Source organism: Sorex fumeus, unplaced genomic scaffold (genome assembly GCF_029834395.1).
Source record: "Sorex fumeus unplaced genomic scaffold, SorFum_2.1 ptg000002l, whole genome shotgun sequence".
Taxonomy (NCBI): domain Eukaryota; kingdom Metazoa; phylum Chordata; class Mammalia; order Eulipotyphla; family Soricidae; genus Sorex; species Sorex fumeus.
This window is the reverse complement of record NW_026606059.1, coordinates 64,065,994-64,083,432: the sequence shown is the minus strand read 5'-3', so window position 1 is coordinate 64,083,432 and position 17,439 is coordinate 64,065,994. Positions and strand designations below refer to the sequence as shown.

General features: G+C 36.6%; 1 protein-coding gene across 1 annotated transcript in view; it reads right to left on the bottom strand.

Annotated features, from left to right (window-relative positions):
• The window catches only part of RAD21 (RAD21 cohesin complex component), a 252,255-nt gene extending 237,149 nt beyond the window's left edge, over window positions 1-15,106 (bottom strand). The window contains exon 1 of the mRNA XM_056110071.1: window positions 15,097-15,106. The gene's annotated coding sequence lies outside the window, so the exon portion shown is untranslated. The remainder of the gene's footprint in view (window positions 1-15,096) is intronic.
• Between the last annotated feature and the right edge of the window lie 2,333 nt (window positions 15,107-17,439).

Sequence of the window (17,439 nt, the reverse complement as noted above, 5' to 3'; positions counted from 1 at the left end):
TGGATGTTGCATAGAACAAAATTTAGAACTGTATCATTGAAACTGATGATGTTTAAACTTTATTTATTTAGAAAATAATATGTACTTAAACTAAAGTATTTTTTCCATCTTTAAACATGCTGTTGACCCCTTTAATCTCTGGGACCACATGGTCCACTAAGAGTTGCAAGATTCATCTCTGGAGAGCCCTGAACACTGATAGGGTGGCCCTGTTTGTCCCCAGCACCACAGGATCCAAACAGTAGCACATCCTCAAGTCCTTGCAGTGAACTACTAACCCTGCTGGCAAAGAAGTGGGCCCTGGGACCTCATGAGTACTTCTTAGAAGACTCCCATAATGCCCCACTCTCAAATGCTTATTTGGACAATGTGGATATAGTGAATATATAAAAGAAATCTATTCCTGATGGTACTCTGTTACATGATGTTTCTATTTATTTGTATTTTGCAAGAACTATTTCTTACTTATAATAATAAATATGCACTTTAATAAAAATTTAAAATGTGAACAATTTCCCTGATGAAAATCTACATGAGGATTACAAAATAATTGTCTAATTATTCCTGTTCCTTATTAGCTTTAAGTTCTTTATTTGATTTTCCTTCACAATGTCCAGGTGTTCCATTTATACTCTTTAATTTTATGTTTCTCATTTATTCCTTTAAATGGGCTGGAGCGATAGCACAGCGGTAGGGCATTTGCCTTGCACGCAGCCAATATGGTCGACCCGAGTTCGATTCCTCTGCCCCTCTCGGAGAGCCCAGCAAGCTACCGAGAGTATCTCGCCTGCACGGCAGAGTCTGGCAAGCTCCCCGTGATGTATTCGATATGCCAGACACAGTAACAACAAAGTCTCCAATGGAGACGTTACTGGGCCCGCTCGAGCAAATCGATGATCAACGGGAGGGCCTTTACCTTTACCTTTACCTTTACCATTTATTCCTAGATTTTTTATGTACTCCTTTATATTAAATGTTTTCCTAGTTTTCACATTAAAGGTATATAAGAAGGGGAACCTCCTTAACAGCCAACACCAAGCAACTCTCTTAAAAAAAAAGAAAAAAAAGCTCAAATCCCAAGTTTTACTTTTCCAAATGATAGGGGCCATTTGTGATCCATGTTTCATGTTAGCGACTCAAATCTTGATTTCTTATGTCCAAACTCTAGTCTTTGTGTATGTAAAATTCCCATTAAATTTAATGTCATTTTTAGAAATGAACTACATGTCATCTAACATTTATGTGTGATGTGAGAGTAGTGTCATATCTCAAGCTTTATTTCAATTGCTGAGATCGCTTTGTAGCCTATAATTTCTGTATAATTTTGTTGCTTTTCAATAGCTACTATTGTGACTTGATTTGAAAATTGTTCATTTTGCACTTCTTAAAAGGTGGATATGATTCTGCATGGTTGAGAGCACACTAGTTCTAAGACTTTTATTTTTTTGTTAGTAGCATTGCTTTCAGTTTTTTTCTATGGTTCCCTCACTACTACTTTCTGTTCCACAAATAACTCATACTTTAAAATATGTTTTTGTGAAATTATATTCAATACCCCTCCACTGCAAATATTCAAAATGTTTGCTCTTGAAAATAAGTAATGCCTTTAGACTTTTAACCAATTTCTCAAAAGACAAATATTTTAGGTAAGGGAATATTCCGGACTGAGTCTTTCAATCATAAATCCCATTATTTTCTGTGACTTTTGTGTCCATAATGTTCCCTGTCAACCCTCTATGAATTGTCCAGAAAGATAAGAAGTGGGATTCAACAGTCTACTCATTCTGTTTGTCCTACAAGTCTATGAATAAAAGTAAATAACATAGGAAGCCGAATTTTTGCTACAGGAAAGCAAATAGAGGCCAACTTGGCTGACTGCTAACACTTAATTGAGAGTCTCTTTTTTCCCTGTGACAATGTAGGAGAGTTCCACAAGTACAATATGATGGAGGCAGATGACAGTTATGGGAAGAAGATCATAAGCACCTACAATGCATTACTTCAGGATGAAGCATATGTAAGTTTGTTTTGTGTGTTTAAATTGCTGTATTTTTGTGCAATGGAGATTTTAAAATTGTCTCTGAAAGATTATGTTTATCCAAATAGGAAAATATAGTTATTAACTACTATTATTTTTCACACAATGTTTTCATTAGGCATCAACATGGAATAATACAAACATCAGCAATATTGGAGTCAGAAGATCTGAACCTTAGAATGGATTTGTGGACTTGGACAAGCACCCAAATTCTAGGCTATTTCTCTAGCCCTTGACATTTCTTATAAAATGTTATTATGAAATGTGCTTCTTAGTTTAAATTGCTATTTTAAGATTAATTCAAATTTGAATCAAAATTTGGAGAGTCTTAGAATTTTCTATTTCTTCATAAACTTGTTTTCCTAGGATACTTTTTTCTTTTTTTCCTCTTTTTTTGCTTTTTTGATCACACCTGCTGATGCTCAGGGGTTACTCCTGGCTCATGCACTCAGGAGTTACTCCTGGAGGTGCTCGGGGGACCATATGTGATACTGGGAATCGAACCTGGGTTTACCGTGTGCAAGGCAAACACCCTACCTGCTGGGCTATTGCTCCAGCCCCATCCTAGGATACTTTTAAGATCTTCTTATTGGTTTCCTCAGCCTGAACTTCACCTTCCACCAATTGTTCCTCTAAGTTGTCAACAATGATCTTTCTACAATGCACATGGAGGGGTGGGGGAGATATTTCTGGGGCTTGGGATACATTCTTTGAATGTGAAAGGACTAGATTTATATTCCTGTGACTGCACGGTCCCCAGAGCATCACTGGGTATTATTTTGATGTGCTCCAACATTACCCAGCCTGAGCAATGCTGAATCATGGGCCCTACCCTTGAAGTATCTTGCTGAGTATTACAGGAAATGGCTCCAGGCCTTCGATGCAGTGCTTAGGAGGTCCAAAATAAATACAAATAAAGTGTCCATGGGATCAAATCATTTTCCCACATCAAACCCTTCATTCTAGTTTGGAACTTGAAAAAGGCATGGTCAAAAAGCTTAGCAAGGTAAAAGTTCATCTCTAATCTTGTTATTCTTGTGCTTATTAATTCATGCTCTTTTCTCTATAGTCTCCAGTGTCTCATATTCTAGACTCTTAAATTATTTGTAGTTACCTGGATACATCATATGGGTTTATCTCTCTGAATCATGACTTTGAATTATCTTTCTCAGTACCTTCTGTTGCCTTTCGTCTTATTGTGAAATCCTGTTATTTTCCATTTTCCTTTAAAAAATTTTCCTTTAAAATAATTTCATACTTAGAAAGTTTACAATGAGAAAAAACACCAACAATTTCTGTTTACTTTTTATCTGATGTCCCTTGACTCCTAAGTGCTATTCAATTGTATCTTGCCAAAATATGATAATAAAGTTTATCTTCAACATTTCCTATCAAAGCACATAAGTATCACAAGCTTGCTAACATGTTTGTTTATATAAGTGTTTCAAGAGGCAGACTAAGTATATTTTTCTGTATTTACTGAAATAGTAGAGGTACTACTTTTCACCTTTGGAAGACAAAGAAAGTAATCAGATATGAAATTGGTTCTCTCTGTCTTTTTGGTGTTTCAAAATTTAAACTGCAGTGAATTCTGAGAAATATAGTTGCTCATCAAGAGGAGAGAAGAAAATTGCCAAGATATCTATCTGCCATAGTGAACATAAGACCCGTCTTGTACTTCTATTACCTAAGAAAGGAAGGAAAAATAGAATGGCTGCTTCCAGGAGGAAACAAACTGTAATTAACTCTAAGATTCTTTTGTTCTGTGTTTTAAGCTTAGGGTCAGTTACATGACCCTTACCCCTTCTATTGTTTATCAATATTCATGCCACACTCTTTTTTAATGATCATTTATTTGTCTCCATTAGATCTCTTAGAAAGAGAGTCAAACCTGTAATTTTTTTTTTCATTTTGTCAGAATTTTTTTATTGTGCCTGGGCCAGGGAAGAAATTTAAGATACTTGTTGATGAAGTTAACTTAAAGAAATGTTAATAAGGTGAAATTGAGATTTGTGAAATGTCTTTAGAAATGCCTTTTTTGTTTTAAAAATGTCCTTTTCTTGTGTCAGCTCTTGGTTGGAAATAGTCTAGATCTTCTTGGCTTACATAGCTAGCTATTAATTAGAAGACATTTAAAGAATTGCTGGGATGCTTTTGAGCTTTGTAAATTTAACAATACGGCAGTTAAGAGATCATCAATTTACTCTGTCTCTCAAAATATTGGTGGTTGGATATGTCAGTCACCTTCTCATCCTGTGAATTTTAAGTTTCACCTATAGGTGTGTCTTGTCTGCATGTCTGATAGAGTCTGCTTAAGAGACTTTTAACTAATTCCAAAATTTCACCAGTGAAGCAACTCTCAGTTCCTATTAGTCGCTGAAATAACTAATAGTAAGTCAGAAAGGATACACACATAATTTACACATCAAGTTTTAAATGTAAACATGAGAAACAATGTCTTTCCTTCTCTATCAACTCTCTATGAACTAAATAACGATAGAAATAATTCTTTGATTTGGTTTACTTTCTAAGTGTCTCCTGTCACAGCAAGTCTAAGTTTTTAACTGAGCACCTAGCATTGGGGATCTATTAATCCTTTAGCCTTCACTATCTTCCAAGAAAATTCTAAGTATAGATATCAGGATTCCTGTTACTTCATTACAAAGTAATGATCTTAGATGTTCAATGTTCTATATTCCTTATTCTTTACATCATGATAAAAAGAAAAAGTTAGGATGGTTTGTTAGAGATAAGGCGTTCGCCTTACAAGCGGCCAACATGGCCAACCCAAGTTCGATTCCTCCGCCCCTCTCGGAGAGCCCGGCAAGCTACCGAGAGTATTCGATATGCCAAACACAGTAACAACAAAGTCTCCAATGGAGACGTTACTGGGCCCGCTTGAGCAAATCGATGATCAACGGGAGGGCCTTTACCTTTACCACCATCCAGTAAAATGAGATGTTTATTTAATTAAAATTTGGGGTGTATCTTTTTCTTTTAACTTATTTTTATTTTTTTCTATAACTTCCTAGCTTTTGCAATTTGAGTAAAGTAAAATTCAGTGTGTGTTTGTGTGTATGTGTGTGTGTGTGTGTGTGTGTGCGTGTGTATTTCTTGACTATTAGTCTTGCTATTGTCAACCACTCCAGGCTATTTTCATTCAGGGCACCCCAGAGGAGGGCGGGTGAAAGCCCTCCCTGCTCCAAGGGACCCAGCCCTGGCAGTGAACCTCCACTACCCAACCGCCACCACACTCCAGGCCGCTTTCTGGACCGCAGGGCCACAAACATATTCCCATAATTAACACACCATGTTTGATGCAGTTTGGACAGCAGGCAACAAATCACAGATATATATATATACATATATATGTATACATATTATAAATATGTATACATATTATAAATGCTATAATTTTAAAACATACCACACTCTCCAAGATGTTAAAATATAGAAGATGTGAGTCTCACATTGATGAAATATGATTATTCTTATTATTTTTATTATTGTGTTCATCTGTCTCCAAAGACCATATGACTTGTAGTAAAGACCAAACTAAAATGACAATCACTGTATCACTGTCATCCCATTGTTTGTCAATATACTCTAGTGGGCGCCAGTAACATCTGTATTCATATATATATGTATACATATATATGTATATATATATCTTGGAGAGCCCGGCAAAGTACCAAGAGTATCCTGCCCACTCAGGCAGAGACTGGCAAGCTCCCCGTGGTGTATTCGCTATGCCAAAACTAGTAACTATAACAGGTCTCATTCCCCTGACCTTGAAAGAGCCTCCAATTGTTGGGAAAGATGAGTAAGGAGAGGCTGCTAAAATCTCAGGGCTGGGATGAATACAGATGTTACTGGCGCCCACTAGAGTATATTGACAAACAATGGGATGACAGTGATACAGTGATTGTCATTTTAGTTTGGTCTTTACTACAAGTCATATGGTCTTTGGAGACAGATGAACACAATAATAAAAATAATAAGAATAATCATATTTCATCAATGTGAGACTCACATCTTCTATATTTTAACATCTTGGAGAGTGTGGTATGTTTTAAAATTATAGCATTTATAATCTCTTTTAGGGTGATAGCAGTTATGAAGTGGTTGCAGTACTTGCAGTCAAAATGACAGAGTCAAAATTGATTGAATGAGTGACATCTTGACATCAGTGTGGAAAGAAATCCTGGAGACAGTCATAGAATGGCTGGAAAACAATTGTTCAGATAATAGACAATATTTCTAGAGTCAGAATCAAAGAGGATTATAATTACACAGTTATAAAACTAGGTGAGACTGCATAATATAAATTGTATTTAATTTTTTTTATTTTATAAAGTAATTCAAAGCATTTGATTACATTTAATACTCAGACACCAATCTCACCACCATTACACCTTCCCACCACCATATTTCAGGTGTTTCCATCCTGAACCCCAATCCCTGCCCTAAAGCAGAACCAAAATAATATATTTCCCTCTCAGGTTGGTTGCCTCCTACTTTAAGTCCCATCAAATGTGTTGTGGTACTCTTGGAATATGGGTAGGGTGTGTCCTATAAAGTGTCCAAGAAAACGTTCACTCGTGGGTGAGGCTCTGCCCGAGCATGTGGAGAGCGCCAGTGAGTGTGGCGGCAGTTGAGTACTGGAGGTTTTCAGCTGCCTGGCAAGCTCCCTGTGGCCTATTCGATATGCCAAAACCAGTAACTATAACAGGTCTCACTCCCCTGACCCTGAAAGAGCCTCCAATTGTTGGGAAAGATGAGTAACGAGAGGCTGCTGAAATCTCAGGGCTGGAACAAAAAGAGATGTTACTGGAGCCCGCTTGAATAAATCGACGAACAATGGGATGACAGTGATATCTGTGATATAATGAACTAATATATGAATACCCATTCCATCAATAATGAAAATGCTAATCTAGGGGCCACTGCTAGCACAGTTAATCACTTACACAGTTCTTGTGGTCTTTTTAAAAAAATACTGGACCTTAATTTTGTGTGTGTATATATATATATATATTGTACCTACTAGGTAACCCTTGTGCCTCAGGGGACTCTAGAAAAACTCTAACTTACCAAAACTCTAGAAGTGATTCTGGATTTGGGTCTGATTTTGGCTCTTACTATAAGAACTATGGTTTTTGTAGACAGATGAGAATAATAATAAAACTAGTAAGAACAATCATATTTCATCAACTGCCGACTCATATCTTCTATATTTTGTTACTCTTGCTCCCAGGTATGTGGTAATCAGATGATGATATTTTACTAGCATCATGGAAATGACATAGGTATTTGATCTAATGACTGATGAAGAACAATTAGTATTTCAGGAAAGTATTTATTCTTTCCATTACTGCCTGAACGATAATGTTGGCCAATAGAGAGAAGCAAAATTAAGATATCTACAGAGACACAACAAGTTGGAGCTTGAATTAAGTCAATCTGTAACTCACACCAACTTTTATTCCCAGTATTGGAGACTATCAATTCTTTATATTTTAGTGTATTTTGGGTTGAAATTTGTACATGTCACTTGTGTCCTAACAGAATGAATGCTTCCAATTACTTCTTTTTGCTCCTGGTCTTATGCTGGGTGCTTTGCATAGATTAGACTCAACTCTATGTCACTATCTTTATTTTAAAGCTTATGAAATTGAGACTAAAGGTATATAATTGGTAAATACATCAGACAAAGATGTCAACTCAAAACTATAATATCAGTAATTTTAACCACCATTATCTTTTTTTTATTAATTTTTATTAGTGAAACACCATGAGGTACAGTTGTAGACTTACAAATTTTTGTGCTTGGGTTTTGATTATACAATGATCAAGTACACATCCCTCCACCAGTGCCCATTTTCCACCACCATGGATCCCAGTATCCCTCCCACACCCATTCCCCCCATCCCACCCTGCCTCTGTGGCAGGGCATTGCCTTTTGTTATCTCTCTCCTTTTGGGTGTTGTGGTCTGAAATAGATGGAATTGAGTGGCAATCATGTTCGGTCCATAGTCTACTTTCAACATGCTGGGAGGATCCTCCAAACACCCTTTATTTGGTGCTCCCTTCTCTATCTGAGCTGCCCTTTCTCCTAGAATGCCCGGCTGGCCTCTAAGCCATGGAGTAATCCTCCTGGTACTGATCTCGCCTATTCTTGGGTATTAATCTCCTATTTTGTTACTTTATGTCCCCCAGATGAATGCAATCTTTTTTGTCTATCCCTCTCTTTCTGATTCATTTCGCTTAGCACGATGCTTTCCATGTAGTACCACTTGTATGTAAATTTCATGACTTCACCTTTTCTAACAGCTACATAGTACTCCATTGTGTAAATGTACCAAAGTTTCTTTAACCAGTCATCTATTCTTGGGCACTCAGTTTTTTTTTCCAAATTCTGGTTATTTATTGTAAAGAGTGCTACAATGAATAGACAACTGCAGATGTCACTTTGACTATACATTTTTGCCTCTCTGGGATATATTCCCAGGAGTGGTATTGCTGGGTCAAATGGGAGCTCAATTTCTAATTTTTTGAGAATCGTCCATACTGTTTTCCAAAAGGGCTGAACCAGTCGGCATTCCCATCAGCAGTGAATGAGTGTCCCTTTCTCGCCACATCCATGCCAGCATTGGTTGCTTTTGTTCTTTTGGATGTGGGCCAATATCTGAGGTGTGAGATGGTATCTCATTGTGGTTTTGATTTACATCTCCCTGATGATTAATGATGTAGAGCATTTTCTCATGTGCCTTTTTGCCATTCGGATTTCTTCTTTGAGAAAGTTTCTGTTCATTTCATTGCCCTATTTTTTTTATGGGGTTGGATGTTTTCTTCTCGTGGAGTTCAACCAGTACTTTATATATCCTTGATATCAACCCCTTGTCAGATGTATATTCAGCGAATATTCTTTCCCATTCTGTAGACTGTCTTTGTATTTTGGTCAATCACCATTATCTTAAACTTACATCTGATATAATGTCACAATCCTTTAAAACTTTGTTTAGGGTAGTTTGCTTTCTGTGATAAATAGGTACTATTCAGAAGCTGTTTTGCCTACAAATTAACCTATTTCCATTGGTTCTACTTTGATATATTTCTCTAGAGTCACTGTATTTTTCTTTCTACAGAGCCATCCGTATTTTGTGGCCCAAGTGATCACATCATAGGTGAAAGAATAAATACGCATCTTGAACACATAGTGGAATGACTGCCTTGTGGGAAAAATTAAATGCAAAGGTAGACAATGGAAGGTTTTGATAATACAGAGGGTGATTTAGTCAATGTGACAAATTGAGGGGCTTGAAGAAGCTTCATTCTCACAGTGTCCTCCCACAGGCCTTTCTTCTGTGGATACCCTGGCATATCTTCCTCTTATTTTTTTTTCAATTTCGGTCCACATCTTCATGATATTCAGAGCTTACTCCTGGCACTGCACTCAGAATTCACTCCTGCTGGTGCTCAGGGGACTGCATGGGGGGGCTGGAGATGGAACTTACTTTAACACAATCAAGTAAAATATCCTACTTGGTGTACCAATTCCCCAGCCCTATCTTTCTCTTCTTATGAGAATATCAGTTTTGTACTACTTGGCCCCAGAATTTGCAAAGAATGAAGGTCCAGCATCATCAGGTCTGATTTTTCAATTTTTACTTGCATCACAGGTCTTTTTTTTTTCTTTTTGGGTTACACCAGCAATGCTCAGGGATTGCTCCTGGCTCCGCACTCAAGAATTACTCCTGAAGGTGCTTAGGGAACCATATGGATTTCAGGGATTGAACCCAGATTGGCGATGTGCAAGGAAAGTGCCCTATCTCCTATCTGCTTTACTATTGTTCCAGCCCCCAAAGAACACAAACATTTATGGGAAATATTTCACTAACCAATATTGGCATCTAATTCAAAGTGAGATGGCTGATTGCCAGTTTGTGAAGTCTTGTGTAAGTAAGCAGACAATAGCAGCATAGTAATTGTGATGACTTGTCTCCTTAGCTTTTCCTCACTCTTTCAACTCCTCTGGGTACCTTTTCCAGTTGAAATACTCATGCAGTACTTGTGTTGGACCCATATAGGAGCCCAGTTCCAGATAACCATAAACTCAGAGGTCATTTGGTTGTCATTCATTATCTACTGAGTCCCTGAAATTCTAAGTCAAGTTTTGAGATGCCAGCTCTTCTTCAACAGACTTATAAACAGTAATTGGTTCCATTAAGATAGAAACATAAAACTATATTTAAGAATCGATAGTCTCAGTCAATTATTAAAGTAGGCTAATAGGTACTGAGTGTCCAAGGACTAATGCCATCTATGTAGTGATCCATATCCTGCTTTAATTATAATTGGCCTAGGTACTTAAAAATAGGACACTATCTAAATGAAGTATGTAAATAGATCCCTAATGATAAAAAGTAACTCATATATACAGGGATAGGAAGAAAGAATCAAGTGATCAAAAGAAAGCTGATCACAGAAATGTTCTGTCAAATAATTTTAAGGTTGAGAAGTTATTTGTTTCTTTTTGTTCCGATTTAGTGGTCCCAAGGTTACAGCAGTTCAAGTACCAGAAATCCAACCAGATGGGCAGTTAGAGACATTCATCTGAAAGATTCAACAAGAGGCAATTGGAACATGTCCAGGCAAGATGTTTAAAATGATGATGTGAAGTATGAGAGTAGGCAATTTGAAGAGAACTGAGTGCTATGTAATAGGACATACTGGAATAATATAGAGTATAGGATTCTGCATTAATGGAGAATATTGATGTATAAAAGCCTTATCTTGGGAAACCCTGTGCTAGAAGGTGAGTGCTAGGTCAGTACAGAAATGAATCTTTTTTTTTAAAAAAAAAAAAACTAGAGAACCATAAAAGTAAAAAAGCACTAGAAAGTTTGAATCAGTGCCTCGCTGTGACTAGGACAAGGGCTCAGGGGAAGGATCTAATTTTAAGACTGGAGAGAAAGGCTTAAACAGTAGATTGGAAAGGGAAATCAAAGGTAGAAATCAGTTCTGTTACTATAAGAGCATAGACAGCAAAGTGCCAAAGGGCATCTGGACCAAGACACAATCTCTTGGAAATTGAAAGTAGAAAGCTCAAGAGGACCATATCCATTGGGACAAAAATACCTCCCAAATATTCCAGCTGTTCCCAGATTCCTTGCGGTAGAGTAAGACCATGTGACTAGTTTGCACCAAATAAGAACAAAATATATCAGACTTACAGGTGGAAGCAGTAAATCTCATATACAGGATTCCCTAATTCCGCTTAGAGAGTAGGTTGTGGTGTACAAAACATAGATTTGCATTGAGGAGCAGGAACTTTGTATTTCTAGCTAAGAAAGTTGGCAGTTGATTGCTTTTAGCTGATTGCTCTTTAGAAATTTCTTCTGTAGAAGACAGTCACCTCACCCAAGGTCAAAGCCTCTCACTGAGATCAGGTCAGTGACAAAATTGATGGAGGAGTAAAGCTTTAAGACCCTTAGCTTAATGTGAGATAACTGAAGAATTTCCTTTAAAGAGCACTAGACTCTCGGGAGGATTGGACATGTTCTTTCTTTGTGTGACTCTGTTGTAGTTCAAAGTTTCTCTCTGCCCAGCCAATTTCCCTCTTTCTTACAAATGTCAGTTTTACGTATACTCCTAAATATTTCCCTGCACAGATATGGTTGCAGAGAATGTAGCTACCAGAGTAAAATGACTTAGTGAAATTATGGAGTCCTTGTACATGTAGAGTAGAAGTGACATGGGTGAGAAACAATCTATTATTACATGAAACCATTGAGTGCAGTTAATTTGCTTTCACAGCCTTACTTGCCCATCTTGATAAATGCACCCACAGTGTCATTATTGTCCTTGGTTCTCCTGATGAGCTTCTTTTAGTAACTTCTGAATGCCTTGCATCAGTCCTCTTTCAGAGGCCTACATTGGTCTTGGGTAATCTCAGGACAAGAGAAAACAGTAACACAGCCTTGATATACCAACTCGGTCCTGAAACTTAAAATAATTTTGACTGTAATTAAAATAACATGATAGATTGATGTAATAAATTAGACCACTTCAGGCCATGAATGAAAGGTAGCAGAGCTCTTTCTAGTCCATGTATATCAATTTAAAAAAATCTAGGGAGACAAGTGGAGAAGAGGGGAGAAATGCAGAAATTTACCCCTAGTGCCTTGTGCGTCTGCAGTCAGTTCACATTTCTTTCTGAGTCATCCACAAGGTGACCTCTGGGGCCCATTTACCTGGCTGTGGCAGGAAAATAAAATGAAACACTAAGGTTAATAGCAGGGTTTAAACCCTAAATTTCTGAGCAGCGCGGTGACAGTTATGGATGATAATGATGACGATAATGATGATAATGATGATGATTTAAGGGGTAAATATGTACCTCTATCTATCTATCTATCTATCTATCTATCTATCTATCTATCTATCTGTGCTCAGGATTTACATCTGGCTTTGCACTCAGGTGCTTCTGGTGGGCTCAGGGGTCCAAATAGGATGCCAGAGATCCAATCTGGATTGGTCATGTATAAAACAGACAACTTACCTTCTGTACTATTTCTCCAGTCCTTGGGTTATATATTTTTATATCTAATATGATCTTGTAAATAATTTTAAAAAGCAGAAAGTATCTACAATTTTATTAGGGTGTTCCAAGAGAATGTATTTCCCTTTTTTTCCTAGTAGATACCCACCTCCATGCCAACTCTTAATCTTCATTGCAGTGCCTCAGCCAAGCCAATATTCTCAACCAACATTCTCTTGAAATTCTGTTTTCTTCTCTGTAGGCTTAGGCTTTGACTGTTAGGTTCTTTTGTTTGTTTCACACTCCTGTGTTTTAATTCTTGTCTGGGCATGAATGGGGATAAGGTCACCCTACTTTGGACATGTAGGGAAGTTCAATCCTGTGAGATTTCCTGATTATAGTACAATCTTTTGACCAGAGACTCAAAACTGGCTATTTAAAATCAGATGTTTCTCTCTGATACATGGAGTAATGATGAAAAAGTCTTCATGAAATCATAATTGCAGAATTATTGGAATAAGCGTTTTTGACTCCTTCTTGATGACATTATAAAGTTCATGTTGAGAAAAATGGCTCTGAGCTATTTGAACAAGTGTTGTCAACCCTGAAGATATTTTTATTTTTTATGTTCAAATCTTTTCTGTGATGAGGATTTGGGAATTTATCCTGTTTCTTGAGCAAATATGCATAAGGCAGAACATGAAAAACAACTTAGAATACAAAATCTTGAGTTTTCCCTTGGCTCTTCATTAAATTTAGGAAAAAATGTAACTTTTATTTATTGCACAATTGTTACATGTCATGGAGCTTACATACTCTATTATTAGGTACTATTAAAAACTGTTTTTATAGATGGGAAAAATCAGAGGTTAGGTAAATTTCTTAAGATGAGTCTATTTTTTTTAAATGACTCTTATTCATTGCACTTAGCATGGTGTGGATTTAAATCCTCTAATACTGTCCAATTCTTCTGACCATTATACCTACTGTTCTCTCTGTAATTAATAACAAATTTATAGAAATAAGTTATCTTCTAGAGACTTCATTATTGATATCTTTATTAAATGGAATAGCAAGTTGTTTCTGGATATTAACATTTACATTACAGTTACTCAAACCTAAAACAATTTATTGCAGAACTATCATTAGAATGTCAGATTAACATATGAAAAACGCATTCAGAGAAAAATTTAAATTTTGTAGCTGGGCTAACACCATTAGCGAATAATTACTTTCATTTTCTCACTCCCCCCCCCCTTTTTTTTAATGAGTTCTACAGTTTGCTAACAAGTTCTCATGAACTGTCTTATTTAATTCTCAGGAAAACGCTAGCAGAAAGGAACAATAATCCCCATTTCACAGATGAGGCAACTAAAACTAAGAGCTGAATGATCTGGCTTTAGCTAATTTAACTGGTAAGTGCCGGATTACTCAATAACTCTAGTTGTGTAGTTTACCTTCAATGTTATTAGAAGAAAATGCAGGATCCAGATACGAGGATGTCAAACAATATTGAAAAGCTCTTGTGTCACATGCGAAAGAAATTAAGATGTTTGTAGTACATATCTGAAGAACAAAGACACAATAAAAGAGTAGGAGGATCTTGAACAAAGGAGGATAAATAAATGGATCTGATAAATAAATTGATGTTCTTTCTTGCATCAGCCATGTCAGATTATGACTCTTTAAATATTCCTGATGACTGATAAAATAAAATAAAGGGTCAGCTACAAGCAGACACATTGTTTTCAAACCAAGATCATGATGAAAGGATGTGTCTGATACACTGGGTCCTCTACAATTTTCCAACTCCTGAGACCCTGAATCATGCCTATAAAGCTTTGATACCTTCCTGGGAATTGCTATGAGTGCCTACCAACGGTCAGGAGGCTAATTTTGGTTTAAAAAATCAGTTTTTCACCTGGGCTCTGCTGTGGAAAAGAAGACTCTAGTTCTTAAGTAGTTGATCAGGAGAATGGGAGAGTTATACAATTTGTAACATTTTGACCATCACACTATAATCATAGGCTCTTGATTTATGATTTATAAGTCTAAGCGAACTTGCTTTGAATTCCTGAAGTAATTCGGTCACCTATGGCTACAATGACACTATATATTAAAAAAGAAGTCTCATAATTTCAATGGTTTCCAACAGCAAGCTTCCCGTTTCTTGTTTAAGAATCTGTCTGTTGGGCTGGAGAGATACAACACTGGATAAGGCTTGTTTTGCATGTGGCTAACGCTGGTTCGATCCTAGACATCCCCTATGTTACTCTGAGCACTGCCAGGAGTAACCCCTGAGCATCACCAGGTGTGACCTAAAAAACAAAAATACAAAAAAAAAAAAAGAAAAAGAGAAGAATCTGTGTGTTGACTGATATTTGGGTGATATAGAGTGAATCTAAATTTAGCTGTAGTTTAAAAGTTGGGCCCAGATCATCTCTATTTGCCTGATCCATCAGCTGTTTACAATGTTTTTATTTTTGGGGGGGGGGTAGAGTCTTCAAAGCAGTGTTGAAAAGACCCAGTTTCAGTGTTATTCAGCCAGGTTAGTTCAAGGTGGTTCAGTGCTAGGGCCTAAGGATGCAAAGCTTCTGTAGTCCAGGAACCAACAGGACTGTGATGGTGGTGATATGGGCCTTCAAGGGAAACACCTGGTTGTACCCAGGGTGGCATGTGGTGTCAAGGTTTTAATTAAGGTCGTGTACAGATCCCTGAACACTGAACAATCTCCCATACCCTTCACATATTCTTTTTCATAGAGGACAAGGTAGGCCATGCAAGCACAACCCAAGTCAAATCATATAATTCAACTTAAAGTCAAATGGCAGGGAAGTAAACTCTATCCACCATTACAAAGTGGAAAAAGCACAAGGAACAGGCACTTACATTATGAAATCTATCATTGCAAAATTGGATGGGAAGAAAATAAAGAATTAAATTGAGTGCTAAGAGTTTTATTTAATTGAAAACTGTTAGACTCAAGCTGTTTTCATGATCATCTTTTCTTTCCTTACTTCTGAATGATGTATGCATAAAATTTTCACATGGTACATTTTTCCCTTAGGGCTAGAATTTAGGGGGTGACCTTGTAGAAAACTTATTCCATCATGTCTGAGATCTAAAAGCTTTGTGTTTCAATAGGAAGTCATAGTTACAATTTACTCTGAAAAGATATGAGAACTGTTTTATAGAGAAAAACCTAAAGACCAAGGATGAGGTTAGATTATGGAACAAATTGTAGTTAGATTCTGAATTAACAGTGAAGACACCATTAACCACAATAATATATTGGGAAAGCACATTTCCTCTGTCACTGACAGCATTTTCCTCTCTCAACCTCATTTGGGATATTTCATCATGTTTAATTTGTGCTGTCATCTTCCCCTTTTTTGTTTTGTTCTTTCTAGCCACCATTACAGGCTCTCATCCTGTTTTAAGCTTCTTCTTCCTTTAAAAAACAGTCTTCTATATTTTAATGGTGTTATTACATATCCTACAAGTCTTGCTATATTCAATATTCTCTATTGGATTTCTGTATATATAACCTTGAAATTTTTTTGATTCAAGATTTCTGATATTTTCTCTCTAGCTAGTTGTCACATGTAGCAATTGGTGTTTAATGATACTTTTCTCTAGTTTAGTACCAGCATTTATGTTTCATGTTTCTCAGTTCTAGGATATATTTTCTTCTTCCTTAACCTTATATTTACTAAATATAACATATCTCACCTTTTGAGTCATCTCCCTTTGTGGGTAAGATGAGAAGATAGGAAGAGAGAGATACTTTAATACATAGAGTATGGAAGAAAAGATAATGAATGTCATTAATTCCTCTTAGAAATTTTGTGTTCATTTATTCATTCAGACATTGACAAATTATTTATGAAAAACCTACTATACTAGGAGCTATGAATGTCAGGCATTAGTTTCATGCCAGTTCCTAAAATGTCCTAGACTATTTGACCCATACATTTGTCATATTGCAGTATATTTGTGTTTTATGTGAAAGACTCTCCAACTAGACTGAGAAAAAAATCTTGATGAAAGCAGTATCTTACTGGATGTAGTATCAGCTCAATGCTTAACATTGAGTAGTGTTCAGAAAATATTTCAAGGATGAATGGGTGAATGAACTATTTCTTCTTAAATCACTCCCTGCACAAAAAATGGTCAGATTAGGTTCAAAATTAATTTGAATAACTTTTTTTTTCAATTAGATTGGCAGAATTTCTTCATCTTAGCAGAAGCCCTAGTGGTAAAATTAAAGCAGTTTCTTCCAGAGCCTCTACTCTGTGTTTCCTGGTGTTACCTCGTAGGATCAATGAGCCTAAGAAATAGAAACCAAAGCTCTTTAAACATGCCCTTCGGTTTCTTTTCTCACTATAATTTATTTTAAGAGTACTGACAGAGCCAGTTTCAAGGTGGGGAAGTATATAATTGAGCACAGACAGGAGGTGTGGCCACGGTTTTCTTTGTAGAATCTCCTTTTTATTTTTCAGAATTCTTTGATTCCATTTTGTGGTTCAAGGGAGAAAACCTTGATTTACAGCCAGATTTTAGTATCTGTCCTGCCTCTTAAGCTGGGCTTGGCATTGTCACAGTAAGCATATGGTAAAACTCAATAAATATTTGTTGAATTAAATTATCTTTGTGGTAAGGGAAATGAGCCCTGAGAGCCCCACAAAGCCACACTGGTCAGGAGTTATGTTTGTATTTAATCAGTTTAGCACCCTTGGGACTGAAAATATGATGGATAAAAATTAGTCACAGAAATCCCTCGTTATGTACTTCCTTTATTGTCTTTCTTCTTTTTACCTCTAGCCACAAAGACAAATCTTATAAGATAATAAAATGA